Here is a 27,013-nt window from a genome sequence, read left to right as displayed (position 1 = left end):
TGATTTAGATAGTGATTTTGATTTGTTAGATGTATTATTAGTAACACATTGTAATGTAATGTAATGTTATGTAATGTAATGTGTAATAATGTTTAATATGTATATGTGAAAAGATAATGAGGTTTTTACGCGCATTTGGAGGTTGTTTGATGGACTCCAAATGGGCTTTTCCTCATTCTATATTTCTATATTTCATGTAGACCATGTAGGTCAGATGAAAAATAAAATAAATAAAAATAAATAAATAAATAAATGTCCTCGTACTTCGACTACATGGCACAGCGCATCAATCCTTCTTCGTATAATCCCAACCGCGTCCGTCTCCAAAATATTTCTGATTCTACTGTATTCTTCGACACATCCACGAAGGATCGTGGAATCGCGGACCATTTATGCCCGTCAGTGATCCCCAATATATTTTATAATAAATTGCGAGAAGTCGACTGTGACAAAATGTTGTACACTGACGGATCAAATCTCGATGGGTCCACTGGCTTCGGTATCTTCAATAATACTATCACCGCTGCATTCAAGCTCAACGATCCCGCTTCAGTTTACGTCGCAGAGTTAGCTGGAATTCAGTACACCCTTGGGATCATCGACACTCTGCCCACAGATCACTACTTCATCATTTCGGACAGCCTCAGCTCTATCGAGGCTCTTCGTGCGATGAAGCCCAAAAAGCAATTCTCGTAATTTCTGGGGAAGATACGGGAATCCTTGTATACGTTATCTAAAAAATCTTACCAGATTACCTTTGTTCGGGATCCCTCTCATTGCTCTATCCCGGGCGATGAAAAGGCCGACTCTTTAGTAAAGGGGGAGCGTTAGATGGATACATATACGAAAGACCAATTTGCTTCAACGATTTTGTAGTATTTGTCATCAGAGGACACTCAACAGTTGGCAAACCTTGTGAAGCAATGGTGAACTTGGACGGTGGCTACATTCCATTATCCCAAAGGTATCAACGAAATCTTGGTTCAGGGGGATTGATGTGGATCGGGATTTCATTCGTGTTATGTCCCGGCTTATGTCCAACCACTACAACTTGGATGCGCATTTGCGGCGTATTGGGCTTGCGGAGAGTAGTCTGTGGCTTGTGACGAGGGCTATCACGACATCGAGCACGTTGTCTGGGTATGCGCCGGGTATTTGGACGCCAGGTCTCAGTTAAAAGATTCCCTTCGTGCCCTAGGTAGACCACCCAATGTTCCAGTTCTGAATATGCTGGCAAATCGCGATCTTCCCTTTATGTCCCTTATTTATATTTTCATAAAAACGATAAATATGCCAATTTAGCTCCTCTTTTTTATTTCTCGTTTTTAGTAGTTCCCTGTCCTGCCTTGTGGAGCCGATCAGCATCAGAGTGCCATTATGTGACCGCCGTCGCCTTTATCACGCAATTTGAAGCGAGAGCGACCCGATTCCGCAGGTCTGATGAATCCCACTCATCAACCCGGGTCTTGACGTCTGGCATGTCGCTGATCTCCCGTTTGCCTGAAAGTGGCAAGTTTGGTCTTCTTACCTGTCAAAATATTCGCCTACTCTCTTCTCTCCCTGATATAAATGCTGCAACACCGATGTTGGAAATAATCCACATTTGCATTCTGCATTCCTAGTTTTAAGATAGCTGTATTTTTGTCATAAAAATATTCTTTCCCACCTTGTATATCGAACTGCATTCCTAGTTTTAAGATGGCTGTTCAATTTCTCATAAAAACTTATTGCCCTTTCAAACTGTATTCTTAATTTAAAGATAGCTGTAAAACTTTTCGTAAAAAAACTTATGGTCCCCCTTTTGTATATCAAACTCGATTCCTAGTTTTAAGATAGTTGCAAAGAAAATTGCTAAAAACCTATTGTATCCTACTTTTGTACATAGCATTGCATTTCTAGTTTTAAGATTGCTGTAAAAAATCCCCCTTGCTGTAAAAAATATTTCAAATTTGTAACCTTCTAGTTTTAAGATATCCAAAATGTAAAAAAATTGGCACCGCCAAGCTAACGCATTTGTGCCTATCAAATAAACAAACTGAATAAAAAAAACCTGTTTTAATCCACCTAGTGGTGCTATTGTGCCTTTCTCATTTGTCCAAACTACGATTCCATGGCTGATTATGTTCAAGACAATGCTGGAAATGTATATTACATATTCAGTACGATTTGCACATACATACAATGGATCGACAGCCAAGATCTTGGGATACTATGTGTCGACACTGAAACATCGCTTGAAACTAGCGGCGGATCAAGTAGGAAGATCCGAGGGGCCCGGACCCTACCGAAAATTTTCAACTTGTTAAGAAATTTTAAACTAGTTTTAATTTTAAAGTAGGAACCCCTCATTGCATACTCCTACCTAAGCCTATATAGATCAAAACAATTAGGCCGGGATTAGGTTGATGATTTTTATAGTGATTGCATAACATTTCTATATGAGAAAGGCAAAAGCAGTTATTTAATTTTGTTATTGAAATTTACGTTGTTTCGTTTATTTCCTAAATCTAGAAACTGGTTTCTCAAAAAAAATGGCACAAAGGGGGAGCGCGGACTGTCCAAGATGCAGCTCGGATTGCGCCAAGGAGCATCGACAGTGGATGCAATTCAGACAGTGCTCAAGAGTGCTGAGAAGGTATCTAAAAAGAAGTGAAGAGGAGATTGCTGTAGTCACGATAGATGTTAAGAATGCATTTACCAGCGCCAGCTGGGAAGCCATCGCTGCACAGAATGAGGGTTTCCGACTATCTATGCCAGATCCTGAAGAGCTACTTCTAGAGCAGAGAACTGCTATAAGAGACTAGCGAAGTGCAGAAGTCAATGTGAGTCACAGCGGGCTTTCCTCAAGGCTTTATTATTAGTCCAACTCTTTGGAACGGGATGTACGATGGGGTCATAACTCTGCGGCTGCCTAGGAAAGTGAAAATCTTGGATTTCGCGGACGACATGTAACTAACGGTGATGGGTGAGACACTTGAAGAAGTGGAGTTGTCGGTGACGGAGGCAATAGACGCGATCGAGAGCTGGATGAACGGTATCAAGCTGCAAATAGCTCACCACAAATTGTTGGTCAGCAACTGCAAAGCGATACAAAGGGGGCAGATCACCGTTGAGGGCACGTGATTGCATCGAAGCGTGCTCTGCACAGTGGTCCCAAAGAGCAAAAAAGGGATTTTTGCCTTTCTCAATAGAAAGGTATTGCAATTGCTCTGAAAACCGACTTCTTAACGGAGGCCCGGAGGGGCGATTCAGTACGTCGAGTTCGGCAAATGTCTGTGTGTGTATGTATGTGTGTGTGTATGTGTGTCTGTGTGTGTACGCGAACACAATCTCACTCACTTTTCTCAGAGATGGCTGAACCCATTTTCACAAACTTAGTCCCAAATGAAAGGTGCAACGTTCCCATAGGCTGCTATTGAATTTCTAATGGATCCGACTTCCGTTTCCGGAATTACAGGGTGATGAATACGATCACGCAGAAAATGTCGATTTTAATAAATTCTGCAATGAATGTATAATGGTGAAAATTTTTCCAAAATGTGACCACAACTGCTTCGATTTGTAGTACTAGGTCATTAACAGCCATTCAAAGTCTTTTTGGTCACATTGGCCACCATCATCGGTTCCGGAAGCCCCGGCGGAAGTATCCAAATTCAGAATAACAGTCACATCGGTTTCTCGGAGATGGCTAGATCGATTAAACCAAACTTAGTCTCAAATGAAAGATGTTGTGTCCCCGTAAGTGGCTATTAAAGTTTCCGGTTCCGCAGTTACGAATTGGGGCGCGCGATCACATAGCAAATTGTGATTCAAACCGATACTCCGATGAAAGCAAAAAAGGTAAAAATTTCGCTAAAATGTCTCTCAAACAACTTATATTTGCAGTTCTAGGTTACCGACGGCCAAACAAACTTTCGTTGACTACATTGACCACCATAGACGGTTCCGGAAGTGCCCGGGAAAAGCGGCCATCTTTCAAAATTAGCAAACTCATATCAGTTTCTCGGAAATGGTTGGGCCGATTTTCACAAACTTAGTCTCAAATGATAGCTATATTATCCCCACAGATGTCTACAAAATTTCGCACGGTTCGTTTTCATGGTTCCGGAAATATAAACTGAACCGTCCGGTCACATATGAAATTCCCATATAAGCCGGAACTCAAAATTTTTTTCAAAGGGCCGACCCCATGAAATTTCAGAAATCGAATTCGTATTTTTGATGTCAAACATCTTTAAAATGCATGAAACGTCGAGATTTTATGTTATCTCGAAATAATTTTTTTTCATGAAAATCGACTTTTTGGGACTTTGCCGATTTCGCACCTTTTACATTTCTTATAAAAGATATGTATAGAATTCGCTCAAACTTTCAAGATTTTTTCCGAGGCCCGGAGGGCCGAGTCTTATATACCAATCGACTCAGCTCGACGATTTGGGACAATGTCTCTCTCTCTCTCTCTCTCTCTCTCTCTCTCTCTCTCTCTCTCTCTCTCTCTCTCTCTCTCTTTCTCTCTCTGTGTGTGTGTGTGTGTATGTGACGGACAAATTCTCATTCGTGTTTCTCAGCAATGGCTGAACCGATCTTATCCAACCCAATTATAAATGAAAGAATTAAAAAACAGTAAGAACGCTATTAATTTGTTTTTGATTCTGATGTTTAGTTTCCATGATATGAACGTTTGAATGTGTAAAAATGGCGTTTTTTGCAGTTTTTTTAAATTATCTGCCGACACATTATATGTTTTTAGAGAAGCATAACGAATACCTTTCGAACAAGCTATAGATTGTTGAAATCGGACTATTATCAAAAGAGATATTTAACATTAAATGCGGACGAAAGATTTTTATCATTTTCCATTGCCAGAAATATGACCAAAACATTTAATCTATTATTAACGCCAAAACGGCTTATTTTAGGTCAATAGTATCTTCGGAGAATATAATGGAGTTAATACGCCCTTTCTTTTGGTATTGTGGTTTTGCTGATTAATCCCCCTATGAGTGAGATATTTTCACAAATTTTCTTGGAAGTGATTATATCGAAATGATGCCTTCAGCAAATTTGTAGCTCTTACTTTTGCGAATAACTTTACTGAAGACTTCAAATATCTATTTTGAATACTTTAAAAGTTATGGCTTGTTGTTTGTGGATTACTCTTTGTCGCCTATTTATTGTTCAATATAGTAATAATCCATTGAAATAAGCCAAACATTATTACGATAAAAAGAATTTTGTATTTCATTTTTCTATCTACAATCGCTAGAAATAATCACCGAACACTTCCAAGTTGTCTGGAAGGAACTTGATAACTTATCAGTGCAAAAATGTTCATTTGTACGAACCTTCTGACTGCAATTTCTCTAACTTATAACCAACGGATCGATCGGAAACATATCGGAAAATGAAAGTGAAGTAAATAACTCCAAGCAACGGCGTAGCCAAGAGAAGGTTTTGGGGTTTAACAACTCCCCCCCCCCACCACACCCAAAAAAAAAAATTGGATTGAAAGTGAAAATTTATTGATGCTGTCTGATTTAATTCAATATTACAGTAACAATTATCTGATCCGTACATTGATAACTTGTTGTTGTAAACATCATGAGGACTTTTGATAAATTGTCGGAATGGGGTCCTGATATGTAATTGATCTATTAGTCTTGATTTCACAGTTGTCTAATAGCATCAATATCAAATTCCTGCCTGAAAACATTCCAATAGAAAATTCCAGAGCTCTGTAATCAATCATAATCCTCAGATTTCTTTTCAAATTGAGCTCGCTTTTGTAGAGATGTACTGTAATAAGGGTCTTTATTTAATGGGAAGCGAAGTTAAAATTGATTTATGTCTAGGAAACATAGAACTGCTCACCAAAAAAATGCATAAATTTCAACATTTGCTAAAAATGTTTTTGCCTTTCTCATTCACTCTAAAATTCGTCAATCTAATCCCGACCGGGAGGGCCGAGTGTCATATGCTAATCGACTCAGTTCGTCGAGGTCGGAAAATGTCTGTGTGTATGTATGTGTGTGTATGTGTGTATGTGGAAAAAATGTGACCTCTGTTAATCAGAGATGGCTGGATCGATTTGCACAAAGTTAGTCTCAAATGAAAGGTACAACTTTCCCATCGGCTGCAATTGAATTTTTTATTGATTGGACTTCCGGTTCCGGAGTTACGAGTTGAAGAGTGCAATCACACAGCAAATTCCCATATAAACTAAAATGAAAAATTTTCAAAATCAAATTTGTATTTTTGATGTCAAATGACTTTATAATGCATGAAACATTGAGATTTGATGTAAACTCGAAAAAAAATAATGTTTGACAAAAATTGATTTTTGGACTTTGGTACATTTTTGCCTTTCTCATATAGAAAGGTTATGCAATCACTCTAAAAATCGTCAATCATACCGGCGCGGAGGGAGTATGCAGTGAGGGGTTGTTACTTTAAAATTAAAACTAGTTTAAAATTTCTTAACAAGTTGAAAATTTTCGGCAGGACCCGGACATCTCCGATCATACTATGTGATACTGAAACATCGCTTGAAACCAGCGGCGGTCAAGCGATGTTTCAGTATCACATAGTATCTCAAGATCGTGGCTGTCGATCCATTGTACGTATGTGCAAATCGTACTGAACATGTAATATTCATATCAATAACGAGGATAACACTTTCCGAATGTAGAGAGAAATTTATGAAAAATGACGATTTCCATTCGACTCTAGCAGGTCCTGGTCGATTTTGATGAGAATTTGATTTTTGTTGTATGACCAATTATATGTATAGGTCAAATGTTTAAAAACAGTAATTTAAGGTCATGATAATATCATTTTGAAACCGCTAATTTCGGAGGTTTAGTATCTTCAATGAGTTTTACAAACGAACAGCGCATCATTTGATAAAGTAATTTTGACGGTATATCGTCCAAAAAGTATTTATGGTGAATTTTCTCAGGTTAATATTCATGACTACAATAAAGTCTCAACAAATTCGCTAAAGACACGAACTCTGTTACTATTTTCTGAAAAATTAATTCTGCATAATTTTAAAACTTCAAAAATTACGGTTTCGGAATTATGCCGTTTGGACAGTAAGATCGATTTTCACCAAACTCCCACAAATTGTGAAATTGGTATTGTAAAAAAACGTAAGGACGATACTTCAATGCTGATAGGTGGGACCGAAAAAGTAAACAATCGCCAAAGGGACTATATACTATATATACTATCATTTTGTCAATTTCAATAGCAAACACAAATTTTAATTTAATAATTTCAAATACTTCATGAAGTTTTGGGTTTCGATCAATGAATCATGCAATCTAGGATGTAAAAAAAACACAATAGTTCTTAAATAGGAAATAAAACCAAGTCTGGAAATATTCACTGTTGATTTTCTTTGAATGGTATCACTGCTGCTATCGCTTTTTTTTTTCAAGAAAAACCGTTGATTTCTTAGTTCTCAGTCGCGTTGTAAATTTGAGTAAAGTATAAACTTCAAATCGATTAAAAAAACCGATTTTTTTGGCTCAGTACAATATACATAACCCCTTCAGGAAAATTCAGTTTTCCCACCACAATGCATTGATTGAGGAATTTAGATATTTTATTAACAGAGCATTAGCAATAATTCGTTTGTATGTCTATTTTATGGGCCATTTTCTCGCTTTCCCATTGATTTAGTTTGAGATTTCTAGCGCTGATGTTGTCCTATACTGATTTGAGCGATTCTCTGGGTGCTGCCACTATCCCATGTAGTATGTGTTATCAAAAACATCGCGAAGCATCAAGTTCTAAATGTTCTCAAACGATATAATATCCGAAGAGAGTGATAAGAGTTATAAGAAATGTCTCATCACACTGTTAGGTGGATTAAAAGCGTTTTTACAGTTCAATATTACCGTGGCTGTTTTTCTTTTGCAAAATTTTAGAACTCGAATAATGATTTCTTTTCTTGTATATAGTTGTCATGTCATGTTTAATAATAAAATGTAATATATGCATTTCAAAGCTTTTAATGAATATAAACAACGCAAACATTCTCGTGTTCATGATTGAGAAAGACACAATTGCACCGCTAGGTGGATTAAAACAGGTTTTTTTAGATTACATCAAAACTGTTGACTTGGTGTTGTGTTCGAGAAAGAACTCCCATTCTTTCTGTCTTATCGGATTGATGATAAATCCCCCTAGTAGTGAGTGACGAAATTTATTTTCTTCAACAATTCAGATAGACAAACACTTACTTCAGTAAGCTAGTGGAGAAACTAACTGCAAACATTTTACCTGAAGACTTAAACTCATAAACGCATAAAAGCTAGTGCTTTTTGAAATATAGGGAATTATTTGTGAAAGACCCCTTAAAAGCAGTTATTTCATCATAAGTTTTCTTCTAGATTTTGTCCACTATATAAATGTTCTAGAACATTGCTTAGACTGTTAAATTGCATTACTTTGCCAAAGACGGAAACTTGATATCGTTAGTATGTATGGAGATATTAACGTTTCTTGATTGAAAATAGCTCTTTTTCCAATACAGATAACTTTTAAACGGGCAAAAAACGGGCAAACCACTCGGTAAACAAATTAAAGTGCAAGAAAAGAATTTTGGAAAAATCAGATCTCCCCAAGATGACGAATGAGACAAACTTCAACTCGAGTATTTCCATAGAGGGCCGCCTTGGGGAGATCTGGTTTTTCCAGCATTGGTTGTGCTTTTCTTGCATTTTAATTTGTTTTTCGAGTGGTTTGCTCGTTGTTGCTCGCTTAAAAGTTATCCGCATTGGAAAAAAGAGCTATTTTCAATCAAGAAACGTGAATATCTCCACACATACTAGCGATATTAAGTTTCCGTCTTTGGCAAAGTAATGCAGTTTAACAGTCTAAACAATGTTCTAGAACATTTATGTAGTGGAAAAAAATCTAGAAGAAAACTTATGATTGACAAACTGCTTTTAAAGGGGCTTTCACAAATAATGCCCTATATCTCAAAAAGCATAAAAGATAGAGAGCTTAAGTCTTCAGGTAAAATGTTTGCAATGAGTGTCTCTACTAGTTTGCTGAAGTGTTTATCTATCTGAATTATTGAAGAAAATAAATTTCGTAACTCACTACTAGGAGGATTAATCATCAATTCGATAAGACTTAAAGAAGGGGAGTTCCATTCCAAGAAACTCTCAAAAACATCACATTATTATAGTCAACAGTTTTGATGCAATCTAAAAGCCCTTTTTTGCTCTTTGGGACCACTGTGCACTGTAGCAATTTGGAGTGATAACCGACGACTGGTTGAGTTTCAACAACCACGTCGACTACGCTTGCGAAAATTCGGCGAGGGCAACAAAAGTAATAGCGAGAATCATGCCAAACGTCGGCTATCCGAGAAGCAGCACCAGACGTTTGCTATCTACCGTTTCGTCATCGATACTTCGAAGTGGGGTTTCCTGGGGTGCTGCGCTGCAAACCAAACGGAGCCGTGAAAAGCTGAACAAGACATTCCGGCTGTTGCCCGTACGAGTCGCGAGTGGTTACAGAACAATACCGTCGAAGGTAGTATGCGTTATCACCGGCATGATCCCGCAAACGCATCACTATGGCTGAGGACTCATCCCAAATGTGATAGCTTGGGTGCATAGGAAGCATGGAGATGTGACCTTAATTTGATGCAGATTTTGTACGGGCACGGATGCTTCCGGAAGTACTTGCACCGGTTTCGACATGCTTCGTCACTCCTTTGCCCGGAGTGTGTGAAGTGCAAATACACCGGAACACGTGGTCTAGGTTCGGAGAAGTTTTCATAGGGTGTGATAGTTGACAGTATCGTCGTAGAGACGATACGACGCCACGACGAGCATACCTAGGACGCTGTCAACAGAGTGATTACGAGTATACTCTCCGAGATGCAGAGGAAGTGGCAAAGGGACTAACAAAGTACGCCCTTGGCTAGAAAGTCACCGTAAAACCACAAATTGGGGTTCGAGATAAATTCCGCCGCCGGGGAACTCTCCGTTGGTGTAGATTAGGTCCCCCGCCGGGGACCAGTTGAGTAGTACGCTAAGTAGAACCGGGTTCTAGTCATCTGGGCGCCAGTGATACGGACGTCAGACTTAACCGGAACCGCCGGACCAACCGTAATACCCTACCGGATATCTCGTGAGTAGGGTAGATGCACATCCGGGGATCAGACCGCGTCGAATAGCTAGCAATGGGTCATTGGGGCGCCAGTGAACCGGAAGCTACGCTCCACCCGGAATCGTTGGATGGACCTTAGCACCTACTGGCTGGCCCGTAGAGTAGGCTAGGTCCATCGCCGGGGGCTACATCGCGTAGATCGGAACAAAACGAGGAGCTAATTGGCTTACGGAAACGAACATCGGCATCGGGAGAAATCTACCGCTCGGTATCGGGAGAACCTGTCTCGCCTAGGAATTCTCGTTCGGAGTAGGCCATCCATCGTTGGGGACTGGACCGAGTAGTTTGCGAACAAGTCCGGAGCTGAACGAGTAAGTGGTGCTGAATGGTACGAGAAGAAAATTTCGGTGCAGAGTGACACAATGGAAGGGCTAGGTAAATTAGACACTCTGAAGTTTGCCGCCCAGATTGTCTTCGTAGGGGAAGAGCACTAAGTTTCGACCCACTGCTAGCTTTCCGACTACCATGCAGAAATTGCCAGTCTGTGTTGATGGTGGAGAACACATCACCGTCGAGGAGTAATGCTGTAACCTTACTGAAGGAACTAACTGCTAAGTAGTGGAATTAGAGTGGGTGTTATGCTCATAAAAACATCCTCCCCGAAGTAATGCCGTAAGGTAGTGCCGGGGAGGACTCAGATTTTGGGCAAGAGTAGTGGTTTTTGGCGATTCGGCTTGCTACACAAACCAATTCCCTGGGACGTTAGAGTTTTGTATATTTTTTTCTTGCAGTCTCATGGCTTTTTTGGAAGTTTTTTGCTATCCTCTAAAAACAAAAACAAAAAAAAAACACACAGTCGATTGGTATATGAGACTGGACCAAATAACAAATCTGAATTGAAAATAAGAAAATTTTCTGAACTATATATGACGATATAATAGCTCATTGAGTTAAAACTATCAGCAATAGTCTAGAAATGTCTCACTCATATACATACTAATTTCATAATAAATCCAGTGAAGATAAATTTTCTGTATTGTATTGTGAAGACATTTTTGTTCCTTACATGAGAAACTATCAACGGTCTGCTAGAAATGTTTCGATCACATACAAATAATTTAAAGTTATATCATTCATGGTTGTTCACGATAGATTTAAATTCTTCCACATAATTGTAATTTTCAGTGCTTTGTAGTACTTGTACCGACTTTTTAGTCGTAGAAAATTCAACTTTGGTCGCATCTAAATGCAGTAGTAGTAATACAGTAGTCTATATAGCCCAAAAAATAGTAGCTTGCAATATTTTCTAAACTGCTAAGATGTAACGAGTTGGAAATTTCGCTTTCGAGGTCCGGTTATTAGAGTGTTGAAATGATGATTGACATGATCGTATATCACGGCTCTTGGTTTAGAACCGAGCATATGAGCATAAGGTCTAATGTTTCTTTCTTTGAACCTCTTGCTCTCGTGTACATATTTATCACCATTTATTGCTGCATTTTTTCCAGAAGATATTAAACATGAAATAAGAGGCTCCATAACTTTGCCGTCGTCCTTTCTGAGTTTCAAAAGCACTTGATAGTATCCCCGATACTCGGACGTAACACATCACTCGATCCATTGTCGATTTAATAAAATATGTCGGTTTAGTCGGAAACACATATTCGTGTATTAGATCCCATAGGTGATCTCAATCGATAGTACAATATGCAGCTTTGAAATCTATAATCAGGTGGCTAATTGTAATTGCAACATTTTTGGAAGACTAGTCGAATCGAGAATATTTCGTTTGTTGTGATGCATGCCCCAATAAAACCTGCTCTGAATTTCCCATTTTTCTCTATGGGCAGCGGTGAACACTCTGTAGGTGGCATTCAGCAATGAGATTGATTGGTACTTGCAACAATCCAGCTTATCACCTTTGTTATATACGGGACATGTGTACTACTCCCTTATTATTTTATATGAAGAGTAAATTGAACGAATTTCTATTCGAAAGGTTCAAGCCAGCAATAAGAACGTAGGGAAACGTATATCTGCAAAAACAAACACGGACATTTAAAAACTACTGCCATTTTCAAAATCTCTCCCGATTTAGCAAAAGCTTTTACTAGATCGAACAATCGACTAATGATACATCTGCATACTATGCTGGAGTATGCTTTCCAAAATGTGATTTTGTGTAAAGGTTTGGGAGAAAAATTCTTCATTCAAACATAGAATGAAGAATTTTGCTCCCAAACATTTGCGCAAAATCACCTATAATTCTTACAACCTGACATCAGCAGCCTGGTAAATATAAACATTGGAATTGTGCTTTTATTTCCCCGGCAAGCAGTTCATCGTCTATTTTTGTTTCATTAGTGAGGGAGTAACCAAAATTTTACCTCACAAGAACTTGCGAAAAGATTCTGACAATGCAGTATAGAAGCACCACCTCAATGGCATCTCTTATAATTGAATACCCAGTCAGCTTAGGGACTATAATAACATATGAGAAATAATTTAAATAATTCTACCAGTATTTATTCACATATTTTCCTGTATCGCTATGTACAATTTATGACTGGTTATGTTATTGACATATCATAACTGTAACTTTATATATACAAGTTAGCGCAAGAAATTTCTAATTGAAATATTCAAATCAACAGTCAGACTAAAGAAATCATCAATGGGAAAACACGTGGCTCTGCATAAACAACCATACGGTAGCATGCGGCTAACCGACATTTGTGATTTCTTACCACTTTCACCATTGTGCTATGATCGGTGTAAAGTCAGACGGGACTAAGTAGTAAAATCACAAAAGATGAGTTGATGAAAGGATTGAAACAAAAATTTCTTCTTCAGCTAGATTTCATTTGCGCCAGATTTGAAAAATATTATCATTAGTATGAATTATGGAATAAATCCATTGCAAATAATACCGTAAAGAATGTAAAGATTTAATCTTTGTACACGTTTTCCTCTATATCAATGTAATATCGCTTAGTCCGGTCTGACACAAAATCGACATCATGCATGCGCGTGCGCTTTGTATTAATTTTCACTGAAGTTAGAATGGACATACGGCATTTGGTAGAAATGCGGCTGCAAATATGGGCATTTCATCAACTTTACTAAAATATGAATAACTCGCAAACGAAGCATCGTAGCTATATAATGTAAGCGAACGAAAAATTCTACACAAAACAGGCTACAATCCTATGTAATCTATGGGGTACTTTTGAATAAAATATCCGAGATATTTTGGTTCGAATTAGAAAATGCTAGCCGTGAAAAAATTTAAAATTTTAGTTATACCAAAATATAGCTTAATTCCTTACGCAACTTTGCACGAGAGGGATTGTCGATATCTTTTACGAAAAAGTTTTAAAAATTCGAGAACGCGCCACAACCGATCCTGTAACCCTTCGCCTTATTGCCAAAATATCCTTACCCCATGCGTTGCAAAAGACAAAAGGTTAAATCGCCGGAAAACTCTAAGCTTGCCCATACGACCCTATTCAACGCTTTTCTAAACTTTCTTCCTTCAACTCCTTGCTCTTCCTTGAGTATTATAGCTCTTAATATTGAAAAATGTTTCACACTCTTCTGTCCCTTGCTAATTAGCTGGGATTGTTCAATATAATTGTGAAAATGTCTATTACATTCTCATTATACGTAGCACGTATCCCACAACTACCACGAAAGTTGACGCCGAATCACTTTGAACAAAAAGTATAATATTTAATTGACTTTATCAGCCTGAGTTCAATGTTGTATACATGTGTTCAGATTTTGAAATGTTGGGGGAATGGGTTTGGAAGTGGAGGGGGTGGGGTTTTATTGGCTTAAGAATGGAGGATGCCTCAGAAACCCTTCATCTTATTTCGGTATACGGGGTGGATGAAGGGAATGCAGGTGTGAGGGTGGTCTAGGGGGAGAGGGTGATGAAGGCGGAAGGTGTAAGGGTAAGGGAAAGGGGACGATGTTACATCCAACTGCATATTATATCTTCCATTTGAGAGTTGGCTTGAGAAAATCGATTCAGTCTTCACCTAAGAAACGATGTGACTTTAATTGTGGAATATTCCTGCAATCCGGAACTTCTGGAATTGTCGATAATGGACAATATGTTCAAAGAATATTTGACTGAGAATCAGCGATCTAGACCTGCGAGTCGAAGTAATTTGGTGACCATTTCAATAGATTTTTAGGCTCTGCGGTGTTACGAGTGTACCAATTATTATGGGAAATTCCAGTGTAACCTTACTAACCAACCTATAACTCCGGAACCAAGGGTCAGAACCGAATGAAATTCAGCAGCAGTCAATGGCATTACAGTATCTTTCAGTTGAAATCAAGTTTGTAAAAATCGGTAGAGAATTCGCTAGGTAATAGGTAAGATATTAGCTTAGGAACTTGGCGAGTTCCCCGGAGGCATCATGAACCGTCGTAGGTGGCCAATGTGGTCAAAGCTGTTTTGATTTATCATTAGTGATTCAGACCCGCAAACAAGAGTAATGTTGAACCCATTTTAATATGTTTTACGTCATTTGGACAGCATGGTTGTACCAGTTTATATGGGATTTTGCTGTGTGACCGCACTCTTCAACCCGTAACTCCAGAACCGGAAGTCGGATCAACTACAAATTCAATAACAGCTTATGGGAGCGTTATATCTTTCAGATGAAACTAAGTTTGTGAAAATCGGTTCAGCCATCTCTGAGAAAATTGTGTGAGTTTAAATGACACACACATACACACATACATACACACACAGACATTTGCCGATCTCGACAAACTGAATCGAATGGTATATGACACTCGGCCCTCCGGGCCTCGCTTGAAAAGTCGATTTTTTCAGTGATTGCATAGCCTTTCTTTATACGAGAAAGGCAAAAATGCATCTAAAGTGCATCTCTAATGCAACTCAATAGTTTTGCTTTTCTCATATAAAGAATGGCTATGCAATCACTGTAAAAATCGACTTTTTAACCGAGGCCCGGAGGGCCGAGTGTCATATACCATTCGATTCAGTTCGTCGAGATCGGCAAATGTCTGTGTGTGTGTGCATGTGTGTATGAGTGTGTCATTTAAATTCACACAATTTTCTCAGAGATGGCTGAACCGATTTTCACAAACTTAGTTTCATCTGAAAGGTATAACGCTCCCATAAGCTGCTATTAAATTTTTAGTTAATCTGACTTCCGGTTCCGGAGTTACGGGTTGAAGAGTGCGGTTACACAGCAAATTCCCATATAAACTGGTACCACCATGATGTTCAAATGATGTAAAACATATTAAAATTGATGTACCCTTATTCTAGTTTGCGGGTCTGGATCACTAATGATCAATCAAAGCAGTTTTGACCACATTGGCCACCTATGACGGTTCATGACGCCCCCGGGGAACCCGCCAAGTTCCTAAGCTAATATCACACCCATTCCCAAACGAATTCTCTACCGGTTTTCACAAACTTGATTTCAAATGGAAGATACAATAATACCATTGACTGCTGCTGAATTTCATTCGGTTCTGACTACTACTTCCGGAGTTACAGGGGTGTTAGTAAGGATACACTGGAATTTCCCATATAAATCGGTACAATCGTAATACCTCAGAGGCTAAAAACTATTGAAATGGTCACCAAATTACTTCTAATCACAGATCTAGATCACTGATTGCCAATCAAATATTCTTTGAATATATTGTCCACTATCGACGATTCCGGAAGTACGGAATTCCGGGCATATTCCACAATTAAAGTCACATAGTTTTTATTTTTTTTTATTTATAGCCCGCCTCTTACCCCACACCAAAAAGCTCACAAACGGAGCTCCCTGGTAGTGGACACATCAGTTCTCAGCGTACAAAAAAAGGTCAGCACAACAAAACAAAGTTACGAATCGCGGAAACGCTGAGAACAAAAAAAAAACAATACGAGACCGACAAAACACAAAATTTGACAAGAAGCTACGGCGAGTACCCAGCGGAAAAGAATCCTTTTAAGGGTCCCATCGTAGCTTTGCAGGAAGCTTATAATAATTTAAATTTATTTATTACTTATTGCTAGAAAAAATGCATTTATCAATTGTTTTTATTAAAAAAAATGTTAACCAATTATAACTAAAGGAATAAGCTCGATTGGTGGTGAATGAAGTTTATATTAAAAATTCTCCTATTTTCCGTTCCGTTTCTTCGGACTGAACCGATTTTCTCAAACCAAGTCTCAAATGGAAGGCAAAATATGCAGTTGAGTATTGCGTCGCCGCACTTCCACCTCCCCACCCCTGCGCCTTGCCCTTACACCTCCCTCCTTCATCACTCTCCTCCCCTTGGACCACCCTCACGTCCGCTATTCCTTCATCCACCCTGTATAATGAAATAAGATGAAGGATTTCTGACGCATCCTCCACTCCCACTGTACTAACCCCCATTCCCTCCACTTTCAAACCTATTCCACCAAAATTTCAAAATATAATCACATGAAGATAACATTGAACTCATGCTGATTAAGCTAATTAAATATTATTCTTTTGCCTTTCTCATATAGAAAGGTTATGCAATTGCTCCAAAAACCGACTTTCTAACCGAGGCCCGGAGGGCCGAGTCTCATATAACATTCGACTCAGTTCGCCGAGATCGCAAAATATCTGTGTGTATGTATGTGTGTGTATGTGCGGATTTGTTAACAAAATGTCCACATCGGTTTCTCGGCGATGGCTGAACCGATTTTTACAAACTAAGATTCAAATGAAAGGTATAATATTCCCATAGGTTGCTATTGCTTTTCATTTTCAACCGACATCTTGTTCCGGATTACGAGTTGAAGAGTATGGTTACAAAACAAAATTTGTTGATTTGTCCACATCGGTTTCTCGGAATTTTCTGAACCGATTTTGACAAACTTGATTTTAAATGAAAGGTCCATCAGCTGCTGTTGAATTTTGTATGGATCCGAGTTCTGGTTCCTGAATTACAGAGTGATACGTACGATTACGCAACAAATCCCGAACGAATTCTGCGATGAATGTAAAAAGGTGAAATTTTTAAATAACTGTTGAATTTGTAAATCTAGGTCACCAACAGTCATTCAAAGTCTCTTTGGCCACACTGGCCACCATTGACGGATCCGGAAGCGTTCAAATTCAGAGTAACGGCTATATTGGTTTCTCGAAAATGGCTAGACCGATTTGATCAACTTAGTCTCAAATGAAAGGTGTTGCGTCTCCGGAAACAGATATTAAATTCCATCTCCATCCGACTTCCGGCTCCGGAGTTACGGGTTGTGGAGTGCGATCACATAGAAAACTCCGATTCAAACCGATACCGCGATGAATGCAAAAAGGTGCTCTTATATATACTTACCAAGTGTAATAAGAATGAAAGACATTTCCATAATGTTATATTGTACGAACCAGCTATTAAATCATATATTGGAGAAATGAGAAAGGCACAATTGCACCTATAGGTGGATTAAAACAGGTTTTATTGTCATTGGTTAGCTTTTGAGTGAAGTACGTACGAATTTTTGAAAAACATTGAATATTTCCTGGAAAATGTTCAAAAACTGTAAAATTCCAAAACTATTTTGGTACGTTTCATCTCCAAATACAAAAATGCATCTAAAGCAGTACCGTCTTTACACATGGGCACACTGGGCCAGAGCCAGGGGCCCCGGGATTTTGGGGGCCCCGCACTTAAGATGAATATAAAATCCTTCTGTAGACTATATTTCAAAGAAAAGTCGCACTCAATTGTTCATTACTTTTTAATATGTGGGTAACAATAGATCAGTAGCAACTCGGAATCGCACATTGTACTGTATTCCAGGTGAACAAGATGTTTGAAAATCATCAGAGCAGCAGGAAACGAGGCACTGCATGCCTATTGAGCCAATTCAAGCGTAAATCCAACATTTCGATTCAAGTTTCAATTTATTTTCAACAACAGTAATGAAACGTTTACACCCTCTATAAAAAGTTTGGAAGGCTCCGGACGTTAGCCAACCAACCAGAAAATCTTGTTTGGCAAGTGATCTGTGGATGTGGCAAAATATTAATTATATTTCTTCGTTACATCTGAGTCTGTGAACGAAAAAATCCACATGGAAGGGTCCAAAAGAGACTTCTCGAGGTCTTACGAAGAATCAACACTTTTTGGGCGGATTTGGCATGTTTCCCTCTGCCCAATCAGTCAGTCTTAGACTGGCACAGAACCAATAATTTTGTTTTTGCAGTATACTCCATCCTATCACAACCATTTAATCCATTTTGAAGACAAACGTTCATGAAATCCCAAAAAAGAAGATTAAAATGCCCTTGTGAAAGTATCTACATGTATCAAACCTACCTTTCTCCTAGATTTGACTAAATGTGTCACTGTCAATGTATGTGCATTTGAGGATATTTGTAGAATCTTGGACATTTATTAGTGTCAATATTTTTAAAAATATTCGAGTATTGTGGTGTGTCCTCAAAGTATGTTTCACACAAGTAGAACATTCTTGTGCTATTGGAATAATTTAATTTTCAAAATTAAGTTTTTCCTTGCTATATTCAAAACCTCAGTTTATGGACAAATGACAAAAGCATTGAAACATACGTCTCCCAACCTTTGAACGGAACGGATCGTTATATTTCACAGTGGTGTTCGGTGTGTAAATTCAGTGATTCAAGGTCATCCTTTGTTCGTTCGTTAGCTGCCATTCTGCTGGTGCCGGCAGTAAATCCAGTACATTGTTTTCGCTGGTGCGGAACAATCGACGTTGTTTGCAGATAAGTTTTGCTTAATTTTTTTTCCTCGTTTGCTTTCTTTCCTTTTCCCTACTTTTACTCTACCTTGTAATCAAATAATAAGACACATTCCCGTTTATATAACGCTCTGCCCTCGTGCTTAAATGGCCGAGGGCGAAATACCATCTGATGTAATCATGGAAGTCCCTGATCCCCCTAATACTCGCATTGCTCCCCGTATAAAGCAGTACCCAGAAGGTTCCTCTGGGCCATGGGTGGTATATTTTCGGACCGGAGAGAAACCGATTAATATATTAAAACTTTCTCGAGATCTGACTGCTAATTACCCGGCCGTAACGCAGATAACACGTGTTCGGGCAAGATACGTGTTCTAGTGAGTGATCTCGGCCAGGCAAACGCGATTGCTTGCTGTGAGCGCTTTACGCGGGAATTTAAAGCGTACGTGCCTTGTGTGGCCTGTGAAATCGATGGGGTAGTGTCCGAACCGGGCCTGAAATGCGAAGAACTGTTGGAGCACGGGGTTGGCTGCTTTAAGGACCCCTCTCTTGAACAGATTAAGATCTTAGAATGCAAACAATTGTATACCGCAAACACCGAGGGAGGTAAGACTACCTACTCTCTATCAGGCTCGATTCGGGTGACATTCGCCGGGTCCTCTCTTCCCAACTACATCCTCCTTGACAAGGTTCGCCTACCAGTTCGCCTGTTCGTACCGCGGGTCATGAACTGCAGCAATTGCAAGCAGTTGGGCCACACAGCCACATATTGTGGAAATAAGAAACGATGTGGCAAATGCGAAGGAGAGCATGAGGATGACTCTTGCGACAAAGAAACTGAAAAGTGTATTTGCTGCGGGGGCCCTTCACATGCTCTTAAATCATGTCCTGCGTACAAGCAGCGCGGGGATAAAATTAAGCGCTCCCTTAAGGAACGCTCAAGGCGTTCTTATGCAGAAATGCTAAAGAATGCTTCGCCATCTGTCCTGTCCGAAAATCCCTATGCTGGTTTGGCTAACGTTGAGCAAGAATCTGACGACCCACGAGAGGGAACATCTTTGGTTAACCCAGGGGAATCCAGGAAGAGGAGAAATCCAGCCTCCCCTACATTGCCTCGTAAGGGTGCCAAGGTGTCGTCCACTCAGAGTGCGCCATCTACAACCAATAAATCCAATGGAAGTGATGCTCAAAAGCCGAAGCAATTTGCTCCAGGACTTGGAAATATTAATTCTAACAAGGAGTACCCACCACTTCCAGGGACATCCAAAACCCCAAGTGTCCCCTTTTTTCAAACAGATACTCAGTCCAGTAGCGGACTAATGAAATTTTCTGACATAGTGGACTTAATTTTCACAGCTTTCAATGTTACTGATCCTCTTAAAAGCCTTCTGATACGTTTTCTCCCTATAGTGCAAACATTTTTGAAGCAGTTGACTACTAAATGGCCCCTCCTTGCAGCGATCGTATCCTTCGATGGCTAAGTCATCGAACGAGGTCACCGATTCGATCACTGTTCTACAGTGGAACAGCAGAAGTATCCTCCCGAAAATCGATTCCTTTAAATTTTTACTAAATAGTTTAAAATGTGATGCTTTCGCACTATGTGAAACTTGGTTAACTTTCGATATAAATCTCAACTTCCACGACTTTAATATAATTCGTCTGGATCGAGAAAACCCCTATGGAGGAGTACTTTTGGGGATCAAAAAGTGCTATTCTTTCAACCGAATTAACCTCCCTTCGACACCAGGCATTGAAATTGTCGCTTGTCAAGTTTTAATCAAAGACCTTTGCATTGCTTCCATCTACATTCCTCCTAGAGCCTCGGTAGGGCACCGAACGCTTTGTAATATCACGGAATCCTTACCGGCTCCGCGGCTAGTTCTGGGAGACTTTAACTCGCACGGTACGATATGGGGTTGTCTTCATGATGATAATAGATCAACATTAATCCAAGATCTTTGCGACAATTTCAACATGACCATCTTAAACACGGGAGAAATGACGCGGATTCCTACACCACCAGCACGCGCAAGCGCGTTGGATTTGTCGCTTTGCTCGACATCGCTACAGTTAGATTGCATGTGGAAGGTGATCTCTGATCCCCACGGTAGCGATCATTTGCCTATCGTGATTTCAATTGCTAACGGTTCAAGACCATCGGAAACAATCAATGTCTCATATGACCTCACACGGAACATTGATTGGAAGAGTTACGCGACCGCGATATCCGTTAAAATCGAATCCACTCAAGAACTTCCTCCGGAGGAAGAGTACAGGTTTTTGGCTGGCTTGATTCTCGACAGTGCGAATCAAGCTCAGACTAAACCAGTACCCAGCGCGAATACCCATGGACGGTCTCCCACCCTGTGGTGGGATAAAGAGTGCTCAGAGCTATACGCGGAAAAGTCCACTGCATATAAGGCCTTCCGGGAAGACGGGTTACCCGCTAGCTATCAACAGTACGCGTCGTTAGAAAGGCGAATGAAGAGTCTAATGAAAGCCAAAAAACGCAGTTATTGGCGCCGGTTCGTCGACGGGTTAACGAGAGAAACAGCGATGAGCACTCTTTGGGGTACGGCTCGACGTATGCGTAACCGTAATAGTACCAACGAGAACGTGGAATATTCAAACCGTTGGATATTCGCTTTCGCCAAGAAGATCTGTCCGGACTCTGTCCCGGTACAGAAAACGTGCCGCGCCGCGTCTCCTCACGATACCGCGAACGAAACACCGTTTTCGATGGTGGAGTTCTCACTTGCTCTCTTATCGTGCAACAATAACGCCCCAGGGTTAGACAGAATTAAATTCAACTTGCTGAAGAATCTGCCTGACACTGCAAAAAGGCGCTTGTTGAATTTATTTAACAAGTTTCTTGAGGGTAACATTGTCCCTTATGAATGGAGGCAAGTGAAGGTCATCGCCATCCAAAAACCAGGAAAACCAGCCTCCGACCACAACTCGTATCGGCCGATTGCAATGCTGTCCTGTATTCGGAAGTTGTTCGAGAAAATGATCTTGTTTCGCCTCGACAATTGGGTTGAAGCAAATGGCTTACTGTCAGATACACTAACAAAGAGCAGATGGCATCAGTCTTCTTGGATATTAAGGGGGCTTTTGACTCAGTTTCTATCAACATTCTGTCAGAGAAGCTGCACCAGCATGGTCTTTCGCCAATTTTAAATAACTTTTTGCTAAACCTGTTGTCTGAAAAGCACATGCACTTTTCGCATGGCGATTTAACAACATCGCGCTTTAGCTACATGGGTCTTCCCCAGGGCTCATGTCTAAGTCCCCTGCTCTACAATTTCTACGTGAATGACATTGACGATTGTCTTGCCAATTCATGCACGCTAAGGCAACTTGCAGACGACGGGGTGGTCTCTGTTACAGGGCCCAAAGCTGCCGACTTGCAAGGACCATTACAAAATACCTTGGACAATTTGTCTACTTGGGCTCTTCAGCTGGGTATTGAGTTCTCCACGGAGAAAACTGAGTTGGTTGTTTTTTCTAGGAAGCGTGAGCCGGCGCAACTCCAGCTTTTATTAATGGATGCAACGATCAACCAGGTTTTCACATTTAAATATCTCGGGGTCTGGTTCGACTCTAAAGGTACCTGGGGATGTCACATTAGGTATCTGAAACAGAAATGCCAACAAAGGATCAATTTTCTCCGAACAATAACTGGAACATGGTGGGGTGCTCACCCAGGAGACCTGATCAGGTTATACCAAACAACGATATTGTCGGTGATGGAGTACGGGTGTTTCTGTTTCCGCTCCGCTACGAACATACACTTCATCAAACTGGAGAGAATCCAGTACCGTTGCTTGCGCATTGCCTTGGGTTGCATGCACTCGACCCATACGATGAGTCTCGAAGTGCTGGCGGGCGTTCTTCCGCTAAAAAATCGATTTTGGGAACTCTCATATCGATTGCTCATCCGATGCGATATTCTGAACCCGTTGGTAATTCAAAACTTCGAGAGGCTCGTCGAGCTTAATTCTCAAACCCGTTTTATGTCCTTGTACTTCGACTACATGGCACAGAGCATCAATCCTTCTTCGTACAATCCCAACCGTGTCCGTTTCCTAGATACTTCTGATTCTACTGTATTCTTCGACACATCCATGAAGGAAGAGATTCGTGGAATCCCGGACCATATACGCCCGCAGGTGATCCCCAATATATTTTATAATAAATTCCGAGAAATCGACTGCGACAAAATGTTTTACACTGACGGATCAAATCTCGATGGGTCCACTGGCTTCGGTATCTTCAACAATACTATCACCGCTTCATTCAAGCTCAATGATCCCGCTTCAGTTTACGTCGCAGAGTTAGCTGCAATTCAGTACACCCTTGGGATCATCGACACTCTGCCCACAGATCACTACTTCATCGTTTCGGACAGCCTCAGCTCTATCGAGGCTCTTCGTGCGGTGAAGCCAAAAAAGCAACTCCCGTATTTTCTGGGGATGATACAGAAGTCCTTGTGTACGTTATCTGAAAAATCTTATCAGATTACCTTTGTTTGGGTCCCCTCTCATTGTTCTATCCCGGGCAATGAAAATGCCGACTCATTAGCAAAGGCGGGCGCATTAAATGGTGACATATACGAAAGACCAATCTGCTTCAACGAATTTTTTAGTATTTGTCGTCAGAGGACGCTCAACAGTTGGCAAACCTCGTGGAGCAACGGGGAACTTGGACGATGGCTACATTCGATTATCCCAAAGGTATCAACGAAGCCTTGGTTCGGGGGGATGGATGTGGGTCGGGATTTTATTCGCGTAATGTCCCGACTTATGTCCAATCACTACACCATGGATGCGCATTTGCGGCGTATTGGGCTTGCGGAGAGTAGTCTGTGCGCTTGTGACGAGGGCTATCACGACATCGAACACGTTGTCTGGGTATGCGCCGGGTATTGTGACGCCAGGTCTCAGTTAAAGGAATCCCTTCGGGCCCGAGGTAGACCACCCAATGTACCAGTCCGAGATATGCTGGCAACTCGTGATTTCCCCTATATGTCCCTTATTTATACCTTCATAAAAACGATAAATATCCCAATTTAGCCCCTCTCTTTTATTTCTCGTTTTTAGAGTTTCCTTCTGCCTTGTGGAACCGATCAGCTCCAGAGTGCCACTATGTAACCGCCGTCGCCCTTACCACTACGCCTGCATAGAAGGAAACTGAAGCGAGAGTGACTCGAGTTCCGATGAGTTTTGAAGGATTCCCCGCGGGTCCGAAGAATACCATCCGCCAATCCGGTACTCGACGACTTACTAGACTGAGGCGCAAATTTGTTTCGCTGATCCCCTCCCCCCCGTTCGAGCGAAAGTTGCAAGTTTTGCTCTTCTTTCCCTGTCTCTCCCCTGTCCTTGATACAACTGCTGCTACACTGATGCGGAAATAAGCCACCCTCTGAATATCTTGACCAAGCATAAGTTTTAGTTAAAAAATTCAAATTAGTATTCTGTATCCCTAGTTTTAAGATAGCTATAATTTTTACTCTTTATTGAAACTCTTGTCCTCCATCTTGTAAATAGAATTGAATCCCTAGTTTTAAGATTTCTGTGAAGTTTCTCATAAATATTTGTTCCCCCTTTTGTGTACTAAACTATATTGTTAGTTTTAAGATAACCGTAAAATATTTCGTAAAATACTATTACTCCCCCTCTTGTATATCAAAGTGAATCCCTTGTTTTAAATTTTTTCATAAAAAAATCTTTTGGCCCTCTCTTGTATATTGAATCTTATTTCTAGTCTTAAGATAGCTGTAAACTTTTTTTTTCCCTTGTAAAAAAATATTTCAACATTGTAACCTCCTAGTTTTAAGATATCCAAAATGTAAAAACATAAGCATTTGGCACCGCCAAGCTAACGCATTTGTGCCTATCAAATAAACGAAATGAATAAAAAAAAAAGCATTGAAACGAATTATACAGATGATATTGATAGATTCGAGTATTTTTATGTTTCGTTTTGAACGCAATTTTAAACGAACGAAGTTAAAGTATTGAATACTTCTAACACTGAATAGTGAAAATGTTGTGACGCAGAAAAAGTATTTTTTGTAGATCCGAATTGTTTTGTACGAACGGAACAATACCTAACTTAAAGTTGGTTTTTAACGTTTGGGATTCTCTTCATCAGTAACTAGCATAATATTGGTGCCAGTGAGATGGTTTTAGCATCTAAGATTAATCATCTAACTGGCACCAAGATGGTGCTAGTTACTGACGAGGAGAATCCAAAACGCTAAAAACTAACTAACTAATGTTAATATTCACATTTCTTTTCCATCGGTCCCTCTTCGCACTGGGTAGCGATTTTACTAACTGAACCCTAGATATCACACCGGTCGGCTTTACTTCTCTCACGTAGGAAGATGTAGCCAGAGAATTTTCAAAGCAAAGGATCTCAACGGGTTGTACTGGGGATGAACGCAGACCCACATTCCGGCTTGCCGCTCAACCACCAGAGCAGTCTTCAAAACACCAATTTGTTGAGTAGGGATACTATTATTATTACTTTAAATGCTACGCCTCCCCGAGCCGGTCACAATAAATGAATGCACAACACGTCTGTCGGAATATATAACAAAAAGCAACTTCACCAACAATTCGTACAATGAATAAATAATATTTTAAAGAATCGTAATTTCTATTCCGGCTGAAAGTAATGAGAATAAAATGAATGAATTTCAAGGCGATTCGCGCGCTTAGATTGATTTCAAAGGTTCCCGAATTCAACCACCTGTAAGTAAATTCACAATATTCGATTAAATGAAAAAAATGTGCATTTTTCCAAAGTCGGTAGTCGACTCTGGTTCTATTCATCATATCAAGAGCATCAAGAAGCTATCAAGATCAACACTAAACGAAACAATGTAAATGAACATGTGCAAACTACACCAAGTATTCCAAAAATCATGAACAGCAGTGCGCTTCGTTTTTGGTTTAATGGACGTTTAACAGACCATGCTCCAACATCCCTCCTTCTTGATTGAGGCACTTTTAATCTTCAAAGAACGTCTTACAACTATGAAAGTCAGATTACATCGTCTAGGAAGACAATTGCGTAGTTGGTGAGTCCATTACACTATACGTCACCTGAGATCGAACTCACACCACCGCTTTTAGTGATTTGGACATCAGCAACGGCACCTGGTTGTGAAAACCTGCAATACTCTTTGTTCTCAATACATTTTGAGTCCCGCTTTATTTTTTAAAACATTTTCAACACGGTTGACTGATTTGGCACAAATTTAGAAAAGAGTCTCAGGGTGACATGGAGTAGAAATAATTATGTAATGCTGGGAATAATTTTTTGATCATCCTACTCTGCAGCTGTTTACTAGAGTGGGACACGGTTATATAAAAAAAATTAAATTTTGCTCCGAGTAACTTTCTGGGTTCCATTTAGGTCCCAGAACAAATCAGCAAATTTTAAGCTCAAACGGTGAAACTATATTTTTGCGCCCACAGTTTAAAGTTTATATGGGATTTCATATGTGGAAATCGACTTTCGCAAAGCAATTCTTCCAAGAGCCGCCCGTTACCACCTAAAAGTAAATAAATCTATAGGCAGGAAATTTGTCAAGGAAACAAAGTCTCAAGGACCGCGAAACGATCTGATACTTGTGAAAAAAGTTATTAAGCAAAAACCTATTGACGCCCTGAAAATTGACGAAAATCTCAATTTTTATAGCATCATTGCTGCTGAAGGTCGAATTATATACAAAAATTTTAAGTGTCTCTTATTATGTACAAAATAAGCCTCAGTTTATCTCTCAAAACTCTTGTGAAGTGGCCAAACAGTTTAGATAATTGAAATAGACACATTAAGCGGTGATCAAAAAATTGCATTTAATTGGACAACCAACAGCAGTGGTGCTAGAAAAAATTAATACTTTATCAAACGTCAGAGTATCAATCAGTTTCTGATGCTTAATAACTTTTTTTCAAGCATCATATCGTATCGTTGGCTTCGAGACTTTGTTTCTTCGTTGTATATCCAATAAAAACCACATAACAATTTATTTTAGGAGACAATGGGCGACTCCTGGAGGTATTATTTTGTGAAAGTTAATTTTCTCATACAAAATCCCATGTAAACTCAGTGGTCGCAAAA

The sequence above is a fragment of the Topomyia yanbarensis genome, chromosome 1 (genome assembly GCF_030247195.1).
Source record: "Topomyia yanbarensis strain Yona2022 chromosome 1, ASM3024719v1, whole genome shotgun sequence".
In the NCBI taxonomy this organism is placed as follows: domain Eukaryota; kingdom Metazoa; phylum Arthropoda; class Insecta; order Diptera; family Culicidae; genus Topomyia; species Topomyia yanbarensis.
Note: the sequence above shows the minus strand (reverse complement) of the source record.